The sequence below is a fragment of the Pleurodeles waltl genome, chromosome 3_1 (assembly GCF_031143425.1).
Source record: "Pleurodeles waltl isolate 20211129_DDA chromosome 3_1, aPleWal1.hap1.20221129, whole genome shotgun sequence".
Classification (NCBI taxonomy): domain Eukaryota; kingdom Metazoa; phylum Chordata; class Amphibia; order Caudata; family Salamandridae; genus Pleurodeles; species Pleurodeles waltl.
This window is the reverse complement of record NC_090440.1, coordinates 513,981,783-513,997,391: the sequence shown is the minus strand read 5'-3', so window position 1 is coordinate 513,997,391 and position 15,609 is coordinate 513,981,783. Positions and strand designations below refer to the sequence as shown.

The 15,609-nt window shown below is 42.8% G+C and overlaps 1 long non-coding RNA gene across 1 annotated transcript in view; it reads right to left on the bottom strand.

Annotated features, from left to right (window-relative positions):
• LOC138283222 (uncharacterized) overlaps positions 1-4,901 on the bottom strand; it is a 33,914-nt gene extending 29,013 nt beyond the window's left edge. The window contains exon 1 of the long non-coding RNA XR_011201136.1: positions 4,691-4,901. This is a non-coding gene — a long non-coding RNA (uncharacterized lncRNA). The remainder of the gene's footprint in view (positions 1-4,690) is intronic.
• Positions 4,902-15,609: the final 10,708 nt, after the last annotated feature.

The following is a 15,609-nucleotide window of genomic DNA, read 5'->3' as shown; positions in this document are numbered from 1 at the left end:
TCAAAAGGTGTTCTCTCATCATCAAATTATACAGCTCTTCATAATCATGTACTGTGTTGTCCTCTAACCAATAGCCTAGCATCTTTACTGAGAAATCCACAAATTCTACCCAGGACTGACTCTGGGATTTTGAGTCCCCCTGAATTTTATGTGGCATTCCTCAGTGGTTAGTCCAAAGCCCTCAATCAGGGTACCTTACATGAGGTCATAGGATTTAGCATCTGTTTTACTCAGTATCACAAGCCTATCCCTACACTTGCCTGAGAATAGTTTTCATAGCAGAGTTCCCTAGTGCTTCTTGTGGATTTCCCTCCCAATGCAGGCTCTTTCAAAGGCAATGAACCACTTCATGATATTGTCTCTTTCTTGGTGTGGGGGGACAACTCCTTTTGGGAGTTTAAGATTTAAAGGCCAGCTTTTTGGGAAAGAACACTAGCACTGAAGACCTGGTTAGCAGGATCCCACTGCACTCCAGTCCAAGTTGCATCCAGAAACCAGGCAAAATGTGTGTGTGGTGGGGGGTGGGAAGGGTACTGCAACTAGGTGCCAGTGTCCCACAATGTGAATTATATTAATTTGTAATCCCAATGGAGATGATAACTCCCCTTACGGTGCCACGGGATTACAGAAACATTCAAAATGAGGCCCTTAATAAGGGGTCTATGAATCTAATATAACTCAGTAATTATTGCATCTGTGGGATAATATTTTTGTAACCCATCTGTGAGACTTGTATCTCAAACCCTTGTGTGTAAAGTGCCTTGACCTCTTGGGAAGGTACAGTGTCTGTGGCACACTCTGACTGAGGGCTCAATTGGTTGTCATGTATGAGCACCCAAATTTTGGATGCTCAAGCAGGGTGATTGCTTCAAGCAAATTGGTGTTCTGTGGCTTTTGCTTTTCCTGCTGAATTCCTTGTAAACCTTCAGTTATTTCTATAGGTAGAGGTAGGGCCAGCTTTATATAGAGTATCTGATCTTCAAATTGTACTTATTTATCTGTGTGTTGACCTTGCAGAGTTCACCACCCAATGTGCGATTGCCTAGTCACGAATCAGATATGGCTATCATACAAAAAAGTAATAACACATAAAAATACTGCTTTTTACATGAGTATTTACCTCACCATTAAAGAAACCAGTCCCCACCTGTCATTTCAAATCCCCTTCCCAGCAGACAATTCTTTACTTCGTCTATTCCCATCCGGACATTACAGGGCAGATTTATGAAAAGTGGCGCTGCACCTAGTGCTGCCCTACTTTTCTAGCACCCCTTAGCACCCCCGCTAACGCCACCATGTGCGCGCTGTATTTAATATACGGCACACCATTGCGGTAGTTAGGAAACTAGCATCATAATGTTTTACACTGGTTCGGCGCTTTGCAGAATTAGCATCAAAAGGATGAACGCTAATCCCGCAAAGTCCGAGCAGGCGTTAAAAGTGCCAAAAAATGACTTTGCCATTTTTTCGGCCCTCCTTAATGGGGGAACACCCCCTTTGTATACATTATGACTGGCACATGCGTAATGTAATACAAAGGGTTACAAAGTAGCCCAATTCATGCTTTGCGCCACTTTGTAAATTTGGCACGCCAATTTTGGCCTCGTTGGGCCACAGCGTAAAAGAAATGAGGCTAATGTGGCACAAGACAGCGCTAGTGGCTCTTAAATCTGCCCTCATGTATTCTAGAAAGCAGAATCAGTGCTACTGGAAGTGGGCTTTGGGAACTGGTTGTCTTAGAGGAATAAGGCTCTAATACATGGCATTTAGGTGTAAGATGGTTTGGCATGCTGTAATAAGTAGCATCAGGGCTGGTTTTAGGGCAGCGTGACTGGTGCAGCTGCACTGGACGCTGACCTGGATAGGGGACAGTGACCTCAGGAGGGTGGAGCGGTCGCTGTGTTGAGCAGTAACTTTGATTTGAAAGCACCTGCTACAGAGTTCCTTGTGTGTCCAGATTTCAGGCTGCAATAAAAATGTCTTGTGTTTGATGTTCCTGCTAGAAAGAGATCGGAGTTTTGTCTAGTGGCAGTTTTGACTAAATTGTGCTACCATAAAGTAGCACAGATAGTTAATATGCCTGCTGCAAAGAACGGATCTGTTTTTTATGTGGCTAGCTGAGTGGATTAGTCAAACCAGCCTTCACCAGTGCTTTAAAACAAATGAAATGTATGTGAGAGAGGGGCTATGGAGAGATGAGGGGCACTTTTGCCGGTGACAATGAGGGAATCCTAGGAGGATGTCATTTGTGGTTGCCAAAAAGAGCGTTGCACAAGGCACCACCAGCACTAAAGCCGGTCCTGAGTGGTACTATCAGGTATGGTGAGGAATGCTGTAGTAAGGAATAAAAGTGACACATTAGAGAGACTATAAACTTTAAGAATAGTTCGCGTTTTTGTGTTTTGCAGGTGGGTGCATACCCAGTGCAAAGTGCAGGTTTGGTCTGTAATTCATATCTGCATACTGCAGAAAGAAAACATTTCTCCCAGCTCTTGCGAAGACCAGATATTAAGACAGCCCTCAGAGTATCTTTAATGCAGCACTGCTTCTGAGAAGCCAAGGTTAACATAGGATGGAATCCCTAAACAGGCCAAGATTTTCTGTGGCATCTGGGCTCTAAGGAAGCTGAGAGAGTGCATGATTAAAAGTGATAACTGGGTATTTGATCTACTAGGCCTGGCATTAATGTGCCACCATATGAGTACACAGAAAGGCGAACATGTGCACTGACTATTTCTGCTATCCCCTTTGTAACCTGGGTCTCTCTCTGTGCCTCATATTTGGGGGTCCTCTGCTTTTTTTCACCAAACTTCTGATGATGCAAGCATCAGACATATGATGATGCATGGGTGACAGCGCCTGCATGCCCTCACGGGTGACAAGCAGTGCTCTACAAATCCACCTTACAATACTGTTAACATTACAAGCACTTCTTGAGTAGGGAATAAAAAAACGTCAGGGGCAAGAACTAGATTGCACAGAAGCATGTAGTTTTTCTTTGGATGAAATGTGCTCTGGAAACACAACTGAAGCCTTCTCAAGCGAGACCTAACATGTACTTTTTTCTGGGAGATTTTGCTAGCTAGATTTGCAATCCTTCATCTTAACACCCCCATTATTTTAGCAAACGTGTGCTGTAAATAATACCTCAAATAACTTTAGCACAAATAACTTCTCGCCCTGATCAACAGCATTTATCATATCTGGCACTGCTGATGCTGCCTTTTCGCACCTGTCCACGGGGACAAACAATGAACTTCAAAATGTTGTATTGTTGTTTTACAAATGTTATTCTTAACTGGCGCCTAATTTTCATTTGCAGCTACTTGATGGTTGCAATGTTTTTACATGTTCTTCTTAGTTCATTTCAATGTACACTTGGCTACAATCACAAGTGCATGAGTAATACATACTTGTGAGATGTCGTCATCTAACCCAAATGCACACTTTTGTCAAAGTGGGCTAGGTGGCTGAGAGGTTTTATTTCTCATTCCTTTTGTTGTTTCTAATAAAATGGTGTGAGGTGAAGTTGTTTTTTTTAAGTACCGTTCATGTCGTTAATAAAAAGTATGAAACGACCGGGGAATAGTGTTAGATGTAATTCCATAGTTTTGCAAATAACTCAGAAGACCATTAAACTGTACATATTTACATCTCGAATCTCTTAGCGGTATTGGACCTAAACGATTGGCGTTAACATCTAGACTGTTTTGATCCACGAACCAAGAAGAAATCCTTCAATACTGCACTGCTTTTCATTGTAAACTGCCAAGGGGCACTCCTGTAATCCCCTGTAACCTTTTCATTTTTATCTTCTGGGAACAAGAAAGGACATCCTAGGATTATATTCCAAAGCAATAGGAGCCATGTGGTCATGCAAAATAAAATGAAATAACATTGAGAGCGACAGCTTCAAGTAAAAAGAAGCAGCATACGTTCCCAGATATTAGACCAAGAATGAACACAAGCATTCATGGTAGTGAAGGTTGTAGTAATCCGTGCCAGGTAGGCCATATTTTAACATTTTTGTCTGAGCAACAGGGCCTCTCGTACATACTCTTCTCGGCAGGTCAGAGCTTCCTCTCCTCTGTGTCTTTGTGAGAGTAGACGTTCTACAATTTGTCCCCTAACTGGCAATACCACACCGTGCCAGCATCACTCCCAAATCCATAAAGGGCCACTTAGTGTCTCAGTGAATTCAAATTGCGCCACGCTCAAAGTGACGCCTCCTTGGGATTAGGCCTCTAGTACCGAAACTTCAGTGAGTTCCGCATCCACCTGAATGCATATGGTTGGTCCTGGGAAGACCCAGTAGTTGGACCTGAGCAACGCCGTATGGTTTGGAGAAAGGTCCCTTTACCCTCCATGTCTGAGGCTTTCAGGCGTCGGCACAAGCTCGCTGGCATAAAGGCGAGACCTATTTAGTGAACTCTATGAGGATTTTTATCTGTATCAGTTTAACTATGGTGTTGTATTGTAGATGTAATGGGCTCGTGCGATAAGCACGAGCCGGTGAACGGTAGAATGTTGTGTGTGAATGTTTGGGAATGAATGTTACGGGATTCGGGACGGTTAAGAAGGAGGTGACGGGCGTAGAGGCGGCAGGTCCGGATGCAGCCGGGGCTTTTTACTTATTTGGAGTGTACCTGTAAAATATCACCGGCTTGAAGAATAAAGACGTTAATCCTACCCATTCTTGTTCCCTTGGATATTGCGGCCGGAACGTCTCTCAACAAAATTGGCGACCAGGTAGCCCCGTCTGCATCAGAATTGTGATCCTCACGATCACCATCGTCATTTTGAACTCCTACGAGTCCACACAATTCGACCTCTGTAACCTTCGGATGCCTGTGAGTAATTATTGGGTTTTTTTCAGCGTAAAGTGCTGAAACAGAGACTGTACACGCGCGCTCCGTGCTCCGCATTACGCGTGCGTGTCTCCTGTCGTCTCATGGCAACGTTTAGCCAGTTACAAAACAACTAGACCGCTAACCTTCATGCGGCCTACATAACCTTTTAGGACTCAGGAACTATACCGGCAACCTAATTCTCTGAGGTTTAAGGGATAAACCAAGCATTAATATTGATTCAAGTGAACTTACACTTCATTCCGAATATAAAGACATTAATGTTTATATATATTTGAAGTTGTGGAATATTAAATATATATATATATTTTTTTACTTTTGTTTGCACGTACTAATGGCTTCCAGTAATTTGAATCTTCCACCGCCTCAACCTTTTATTCCTGGTAGTAGTGATGTCTCCATTAAATGGCAAGAATGGCGAGAGTATTTTATAAACTACATTTCTGCATGCGATGAAGATAATGATTTTTCAGGAGAAAAAAAGAAGAAGATTTTATTGCACTGTTTAGGGCCGCACAGTCTTAAAATTTACAATAGGATTGAAAAGAAACACAGAGAGCAAGGAGATGTTTTTGTTCATGCATCAGAGGATTTAGACAGATACTATTCTCCCACGGTTTGTGTGGGAATTGATTGCTACAAATTTTTCCACAGGAAACAAAGTAAAGAGGAAACCATTGAAGAATATGTTTCAGCCTTAAAAAATTTAGCCTTAACGTGTAGATTTGGCACTTTACATGACGAGTTCATCAGGGACCAGATAGTAATGCACGCGGCCAACCAGAATATACAGGACTGCTTATGGACTAAAGGGGAATCGCCCTTACAAGAAGTAATAGAAGTAGTCAAAAAAGCAGAACTTACAGGGAGATGTGCAAAAGCTGTCCTACAGGGGAATGATAAAGTGGATGATTCAATAGCAGAGTCGCATAAGATGGTGAATAGAGTCATAGAGACAAAGAAATGTTCATCGGCATCAGATGGATTTTCAAGGAAGACCAATTCCTATAGAAACAGGAAGTCAAAAAGAGACACTTCAAAGGCGGAGGTTACATGTTTCAGATGTGGATTACTGGGATACTATGCGAATGATAAAGGCTGTCCGGCACGCAATCAGAAATGTTCTGGTTGTGGTACTATTGGTCATTTTATCAAGGTTTGCAAGAAAAAAAAAGGAACTGCGATAAAGTTGTTAGAGGATGCTACTGAATCAGCTTCCTCCTCAGATAGTGAAGACAAGAATATGTGGGTGCTTAATATAAGGAATGCCGGAACGGGAATGCCGGCGGGACAACGGAAAAGACCAAAGTGTGACATATCTATAGAGGGTGTTACCATTACGATTACCGCTGACTCTGGGTCACCTTATACAATTGTTAATGAACAGGTTTGGTTAAAAAAGCTGAAACGCACTGTGGGTGGGGTTTTGGACACACCTGATATCTCACCTAAAAGTTTTATGGGGGAATCAATCCAGCTTCTTGGCTACAAAAAATTGTCATTTGCATTCAAAGATCGTAAAGCAGAATGTAAGATGTATGTGTCAAAATCTGGGCCCTCAGTTTTAGGTTGGTGGGACCAAGGAGCACTGGGAATGGTTTTAGACCCAAATGGTTCAGAATCCGTATCGGTGGTTCAGGGAGGTGATGTGTGTGATGCTACTGTAAAGGGCATGTATCCTCTAGTATTTTCAGGAACTGTGGGAAAGTTAAAAAGATTCTAACATAGGATAATACTTAAAAAGGATGCCGTTCCTGTTATTCATAAGGCGAGAAATGTTCCTTTTAGTATCAGAAATGAGGTTTCCAACGAGTTGGATAAATTACTACAGACTGGTATCATTGAACAGGTTGAGTCATCTGATTGGATTTCTCCACTTGTGGTAGCTAGACGTTCTAATGGCAAATTGAGGTTATGTGTGGATCTGAGGGACCTTAATAAGAATATTTTGGTAGATCAATTTCCATTGCCGAAGATCAATGAGGTCGTCGCGCTAACCAAAGGCAAGGAATGGTTTACCACGATAGACCTTACTTCTGCATATCATCAGGTTCCATTGCATCCTGACAGCCGTAGATTAACCGCATTTATTACGCCCTTCGGGTGTTATCAATTTGTCAGAGTTCCATTTGGGTTGGCTTCTGCAGCGGCTATGTTCCAAAGGCTAATGTATAAGCTTTTTAGTAAAATGCGGGACGTATTGTTTTTCCAAGATGATATTTTAATTATGGGGGATTCGAAAGATGACCATGACACTAGAGTCAAGAATGTTCTTCAAGTACTAGAAGATAATGGACTTATGGCTGAACATAGCAAGTGTAAGATAGCCAGGAAAAGTGTCACTTATTTAGGACACGAGATTAGCGGCAAGGGTGTTGAACCAAAAGCTAGCCTTGTTGAAGCCATAAAGAATTCACCTGCACCTACTAATAAGGATGAAGTTAGAGCTTTCTTAGGTCTAGCGGAGTATTATGCTAAGTTTGTGCATAACTTTTCCCATAAAACGTTTCCTATTAGACAATTGTTAAAAGGGAAGTGCGTATTTAAGTGGTGTGAAGAGTGTGAAGCAGCGTTTGAATTAATTAAAAATGACATTATTAGTGCACCTGCTTTACAAGGTTTTGACCCTAATCTACAATGTATTGTTACAACAGATGCCAGTAACAACGGTTTAGGAGCTGTCCTTACAGAAATGGATGCAAATGGTAAGGAGTGTGTAATTGCATTTGCTTCTCGTTCTATAACCAATACAGAAGCAAAATATTCTGTTATCGAAAGGGAGGCCCTTGCATGCGTGTGGGGTTTGGAACATTTCAGATCATTTGTATGGGGTATGAATGTCATCTTGCGTAGTGATCACAAACCGCTTACCAAAGTGCTTACGACTAAGGGATTATTCAAAGCCTCGCCACGCATTGCCCGGTTATCCATAAGACTGTTAGACTTTAAGTATGAAGTACGTTACGTACCTGGGATCAAGAATAAGATTGCTGATTTCTTAAGTAGAATGCCCTTAGCGAATACTGAAGAAGGAGTGAAGGAGTTGGGGGACTGTTGTGTGGCTGATGTTATACCCTCAGACTTTCAGGGCATCTCCGAAAGCAAGTGGGATAAGGCCATGGGTGAAGACGAAACGTTAAATAAAGTTCAAATCTTGTTAAGAGAGGGTTGGCCCCATAAAAAAGATCCAGATGAAGGTGTGAAGGGATTTTGGGAAGTCAAGGAGGAGTTGTCTGTGGAACACAATAGGTTATTGCGCAATGGTAGGGTAGTTCCCCCAGAGATACTCAGATGGAAAATTCTGAATTTATGCCATGATGGACATTTGGGCATATCAAAAACAAAAAATAAAGTTAAACAATTGTATTGGTGGCCAGGGATTGATTTAGCTGTAGAAAGGACAGTAAGAGATTGTGTCCTATGTAATGAGTCAGAAAAAACGTTATCCACGTTCAAACCACCTTTGGTTCCAGTGGGGTGTCCGGACATGCCCTGGGAGAAGATTGGTCTGGACATTACTGGACCAATACAGGTGGAGGATGGTTACAGATATATTGTGGTGTTGTTTGATCATTTCTCTAAATGGCCTGAAATTGGAATGGTGACTAAGGTGGATTCCTGGTCCATTGTAGAATTTTTGGATACTGTTTTTTTTGAGGGAGGGCCTACCCAAGACCATTATTACTGATAATGGGGTGCAATTCACGTCTGACAAATTCAAGGCTTTCTTAATGAGGTGTGGTATTAAACACATTACAACTTCCAACTATCATCCAGCAGGTAATGGTGCTGTGGAACGTTTCAACAGAGTGTTGAAGAATAGTATACAATTGGCTGAGTGCGCAAATTTAGATTGGGAAATGGAAGTTTGGAAAACGGTTTTGTCATACAGAACTACACCATGTAGCTCTACTGGTCACAGCCCATTTGAGATAATGAGAGGAAGGGTTCCATTGAGGAAAGATAATGTTGGTTGGATGATTGATGGTAGGAAAAGCAGTTGGACTAGTGAGGGTGTTAGGAAAAATATTAAAAGGACGCAAATCCGTTCGAAGGAGTATTATGATGCAAAACATAAATGCAAAAGTGTAAGAATATAGGTGGGCGATTTAGTTAGGGTGAAGGTTCCAGGTTTCAAAAAGTGTGAAAAGGGAAAATTCTATCCTCCTTTGAAGGTCACAAAATTTTTGTGTAATGCTGTACAACTTGAGAACGGAAAAGTATGGCATCTAAGCAGAGTCTCCCCATACAAAGGCATGGGTGGGGGAAGTTTGGTTGGAACTGACTGTTTTATGTGTGACGATACTGGGAATAAAATGTGTTTGCAAGGTGCCAATTTTGCACAGACTGCGCAGGTTTGTAGAAGCAGTGTTAGTCCTACGGAAGAGGAACGCAGAACCGAAATGAAGGAAAAAGGCGACAATGCACGGAACGGTGACATGACAAGTGTGAAGAATAATCTTAGCCGATGTGGCAGGAGGATCATGAGACCAGGAAAATTAAATGACTATATATGTAACTGAGTCTCCGTAAAGATTCTGGAACAAATTTATGAATTTATGAAATGTGTGTAGGATTTATTAAGTAGATATTTCTGACATTGTAGATTTAAGTCTCTTATAGCGATAGGCATATAGTATATGTATCTTATCACATAGCGATAGGTATATAGTGTATGTTTCTTATCACATTGTTATAAAAAAAAAAAAATTGTGTAAAGGGGAAGATGTGTTGTATTGTAGATTTAATGGGCTCGTGCAATAAGCACGAGCCGGCGAACGGTAGAATGTTGTGTGTGAATGTTTGGGAATGAATGTTACGGGATTCAGGACGGTTAAGAAGGAGGTGACGGGAGTAGAGGCGGCAGGTCCGGATGCAGCCGGGGCTTTTTACTTATTTGGAGTGTACCTGTAAAATATCACCGGCTTGAAGAATAAAGATGTTAATCCTACCCATTCTTGTTCTCTTGGATGTCGCGGCCGGAACGTCTCTCAACATATGGCACCATACGTGGTGAGATAGTACCTTCTTGTAATTCCTCATCCCCCAGTGCGCCAGAACTCTGACTGGGGTGAATGTTTGACATTGTTCAGCATTCCGTCCATCATCTGTTCTTTGTGCAGCCTTCTACATACAGCAGCAAAGTGTCCTACATTGTTAAGGTTTGAACAATTCTTGAACAGTTGTTTGCAAGGTGGTACCTGCTGCTGCGCCTTCAACATTTTGCATTTTTAGTGGTATTTCCCTTATTAAGACATTCAACACAATTTTCTTGAGGTGTTTCTTCTCCCTATTCTTGTTAGGTTTACTTATTCCAATGCCTGTTTCAAAAAATAGAACAGACTGAATCATTCAATTTAGCCTTCTCTATAACTGCTTTGGCACACCTCCCAGAAAGTTCAAATTTCCACATAATAGTCACTACATCCTTTACAATAGCATCTACATCCCCCCATAATTTCTCTTGCACAGATGATTTATTCGTGTGTATGATGATCTAGTCTTTCACAAACTAATAATGGGGTCGGTGTCTTTGGGTTGGAAACATTATTGTCAATAGTTTCTCAGTCTTTCTGTTGTCTCTGGAAAAACGTAAACCTGTCAATCGATATACACACTGTTGGAGAAGATTAATTATTGAGATCATCCATGTGCTTTCTAAATGAGTCCCTTTCATGTGGATGCCTGGCGTTTTACATTTGAATTGTCTTAAATTCCTCTGGGCCCAGAGAGTGTAAAAGAATGCCTTTCTTTTTACTGGATTTGAAGCTTTCAGTAATCTTTCCATTCTTGCCATTTCATTGTAGGTTCGACAGGGAGAAATGGCAAGTCTGATGATAAAGTAAGAGTATATGTTGCACATGAAATATGTAATGCATAATACCAATAAAATAATTCCCAATAAAGTGGGATAGAAATAGGTATAAAATATCATAAACAAGTTTGAATGGAAAAGAAACATAAAGTATAAACAGTAAGTAAAGTTAATCAGTAAGGTGGGCCAGTCACTGGGTACTGGCTGGGTTAGGTGGCTGAGTTAGGTGGGTGTAAATTGTGCCTGTCACTGAGGCAAAATCCGGAGCACAAATGGTTTAACATGCACTTTCACAATGCACAGTTCAAAAAAGCTTTAATGTACATTACAGTGCTTCTTAAATGATAAACGTGTGCTCAACACCGATAATTCCATTACAAGATGCAGATGTAGATTGTTGTGCCAGACCCTGGTACCAAAACCATGGACCCTCTGTCACGAAACACAATAGTGGCACGTGGGTCATCTAGAGTTTCCTTATGCTGTGGCCTTACCACATTGAATTTTGGACAGAACAAGACACATCATAAGGTGAGCTGTGCAGATTCTGAGCATAGCAATTGTTGGAAGTCGCGCTGCACATATCCTCTGTTTGCAGCTGGAGGGCAGCGCATGGTTCAAGAACAGTAAATCCTGCACGTTGATCAAATGTAAAAGCTGTGATGGATGACATTGCAATTTGTGGAGAAGAATTTGAAAAGTACTGACCCCTCATGAAACATGGTACCAGAATGCCTGAATGCGGCAGCCAAACCGAAATGGTCCTTTAAGCCTGGTTAACATCTGTAGAGAGTAAAATAGCTAGGGTTTCTGGTACTGCGTTCATCCCCACAAATAGTATTGCCTCCAATGTCCACCAGGAATAATCTCCAGGCATGGTGGAATATTTAAGCGCCAAGCCAGTTTATTTATAGGAGCAAACCCAGTAGGTAACGGCTCCAACACCAGCTGACTCCAACTGCCACTCCTCTTCACCCACGGCTCTTATAGAACTCATGAACGCTACACATTCTATAAAGACTGTAGTCAAGACTAGCTGGAATGCAAACACTACAGTCATCACTCCAATTCAACCAGATTTCCGCTGATTTTTTTAAGCATTTGCATCAATATTGCCTGTGTCAGTTTTCCTCTTGGACCTCCAGCTCCCCAGAAAACAATGGCCCTTGTAGCAGCAGGCCCATTCACCAGTGTTAGCCATCAGATCTGGATGTGTTAGATGAATCCACTAAGTTGACAGTCTGTTTCTCATTACTGCTCTTGGCCCTTAGAGGCCAAACCCCTTTCACAAGATGTTGTCTATCAGGAGTTCTCAGGGTACCCAGTCAATAATGTACTTCTTCTGTCCTCAGAAACTGCCAGGTATTCCTATCTGTGATGACCCATAGTTTAAAAGAGAAAAGCATCATATTTTTTAGCCCAAGTCTGTACAGGTTTTTTTAGACTTGCAGTCTGCCTAGGCCATCAGGGCACTAGACGCTCCTTCTTCTCCCACTTCTGAACTGACCACCCACCCTAAGTACGGTTTTCTACCATATTGGCAAATTATTTCTCATGAGAGTGCTCCAGGGGATACAACTAGAACACTTTCTTCAGAAATTTACTCCAAAGCAGGGATATTTTTGAATTAAAAAAAATCAATGGCCCTGACACATAGGACCTCATTACGAGTTTGGCGGTCTGAACGCAAGACTGCCATGGTGGCGGCCGCCAAAAGACCACCATGTTGGCAGTCATACAGACGCCGTAATATGAGTTACACAGCCAAGCCCCCCAAAAGACAGCTAAAATTCTGACACCGCTAGGACTCGGTAGGGCTGCAAAGAGGCAGCTCCACCACCAGCACCGGCAGCCTATCAAAATTCCATTGCACCTATTACGACCCACAAATAACAGTAGAGGTCCTTCCATGGCGGAAAGCCAATGGCGCATGGAAAGCGGCGGTCACCACAGTAATACACAACACCACATTGGATAGCTTGAATTCCACATAGCTTACATATCCACACACCCCACACACCTACAAACTGCACTATAAAACACACCCCTTCACACCTGACAGTCCTTTACAACCAGAACGCCACACACAGCAGGACAGAGGTCCCAAATATAAATTAAGAACCATAGATTAGGCACCCTGCTACACTTAAAAAAACACTCATCCCTCACCTGCACAACATGCACAATACACAAATTAGTACCCTACACATCAGATACCAACCGTCACCCACTCACAACACAGCACCCACACCTAATCACCAGTTTTCATTACCTTTTCATGTCGTCCACCACCACTATGTCTCTACAAAAACATCTCGGTTCACTAACGATGATTTGAGGGTCATGGTGGACGAAATCATCAGAGTAGAGCTACACCTATTTGGAGCCCAAGTCCAGCAAACGTCTATCACCAGGAAAATGGAGATGTTACAAAGAATAGTCGACAGGGTGAATTCTGTGGGCAGCTATCCACGCTCAAGGGAGGACATCAGGAAATAGTGGAACGACCTCAGGGGGAAGGACCATTCCATGGCATCCAGGTATCAGCTAGTGGTCATCAAGACTGGCAGTAGGCCCCCACCTCCTCCCTCAACGTTCTCATCATGGGAGGAGAAGGTCTTGGATATCCTGCATTCTGAGAGCTCAACAGGAATACCTGGGGAGGGGAGTCGGGGTAAGTCACAACAAAAATTACACCCAAAAGCTCACTGATCACCTTTTGCATGCTCACTGATCACCTTTTAATATCTTAACAGCCAAACCACTCACCCCTCTTGTGTCCAACTGTCCGAATATCCCTGTCTGGCATCCCACATGTCAACTAAACTCACCTGGGGCCACAGTGTCTGTGTATGGCATGGGTAGTACAGGGACTGACAGCACTACAACTTCCAGCAGGCACTGCACTACCTTTAAGAAAATCAGAGCAGTGTACCACAATGACAATTGCCTTGCATGTCAACTAAACTATCGACTAAACCCACCTGAATGCTCCACAATTGTACAGTCTATGGCAATGACAGCAATGCTATGGGCATCTGGCAGTATAATACCACCAAAACACAGCTACAGCTATGTCCTCAGATAAAATGGCCCTACTATCTCCCATCACCTATTAAGGTATACTCACCTGGGGGTAACACACATATATGCAGTGTGCTGCACTTGGTGTAATCTCACACATATGGGCAGGTGGAATGCCTACTCCTAAATTGATGTACAGGTCAGTATCCACTTTACATTGTGCAGCTGTCTGGTGACTCAATATTGAACTATTGCTAACTGGAAAGTAACATTAAAAATAGACTGATGCACAACAGACAAGATATGATTCTATGAACAGACATCCAACAGCCAAGATACTCTAACATCCTGTATAACGGTGTATGAGATAGGAATCCCCTGTATCCCATAAAGCTGTTCCCCAGAATTGAAAGCAGGTGTCACTGTCATATCAGGGGATTAGGCAAAGTCTTTGTGTACATGCATATCTACCTGTCAAAGTTTGTAACCGCAAACAGCAATACAATCTGTAACTGTCTGTTCCACTTCTTCAACAGGTCTATTTGGCATTGGGACCATAGAGAGGACACCTGAGACAGACACCTCCCCACTGGATGAAGCCCTCAGTGAGGAGAGCACTCCTGGGTGTCTGGACAATGAGGGTGACTCTGGCCCATCTGGGATACCTGGTCAGTCTACAACTGTCAGCCTCATCTTGCCTACATCGACTCCTCCCAGCCCTGTTGCATCTACATCTCAGTCAACCAACCGTATCTAAACCTTTGTTTTAAGGACAGTTACAAACATCATGTGCCCGCCCCCAGTGCTGGTACTGGAGTCACAACTAGAAAACCCTGACAATAAAGGACCTGGCACCAGTAGCAGTGGGCAAACTGTGCCCAGGGCACAGGCATGACAGGGTAAGGTGCATGGGAAGGACAGTGGGAGCCAGCATCTTGAGGCTGCTAGGGATACAACTGGCCAGGACACCATCCCCCAAGTATTGGGAGCTTACCAATAGTCTCAATGCGTGATGTGCCAGGTACTTGCCATGATGGGGGACCTCAAGCAGCTGTAGAGGGACAACCACCAGGAAGCCATGCAACAGTGGGAGGCCCTCACTGCCAACATGGCCTCCCTAACAGGGGTGCTGAGAGGAATTATCACCACCCTGAGCAGGGCATGTCTACAACACCAGACCCCTTCCATTGGCCAGGTAACATGAGCCCTTTCTACATATGTGTCAGCCAGTGGAATGGAGTCTCTGCCAGGGGAAGGGCATACCTCAGACACCCCTTCCTCTGTAGCTCAAGAACCCCCCCCCACAAACATGGACATCCACCCAAACAACCAGGAGGAACAGATGCCAAGACTACAACCACTGCCAGGAAGTGATTCTCTACTGACTGGTTCCCTTTATGTGCCACTGATACACCCTGTCGACTCTTCTACAACCACTGTCCATTTTTCATGGATTGTAGGATACTGGACTTGAGACTCCAAATGTTGTAGCAGCTAGCCTGATTTCACCCACCATGACTGACCCATTCACTGTTTGTACTTTATTGCTTTGATCCCATTCATGATATTATCCTGTGCACTTGTAAATAAACACAACTAAACCACAACACATGTTTGAGAGTCATATTTCATCTATTTTGAAAAGTTAACTGTGAAATTTCTTGCTGACACATGATATACATAAATGTAGCAAATATGCAAAGGGACATGTCACATCCACTGTTGAATCTGGGTTCAAGGCATACACAATGATACAAGTAAAGTGGACAATCATCAATCCCCATTTATAGCAATAGGCTAACTACATGCCAATGATCGCGCAGTGAAGTACATCTTAACAATTTTGCACTTCCGCATTGGTGTTGTTAACTAACATCCAACAAACCACTGAAGTAAGGGACA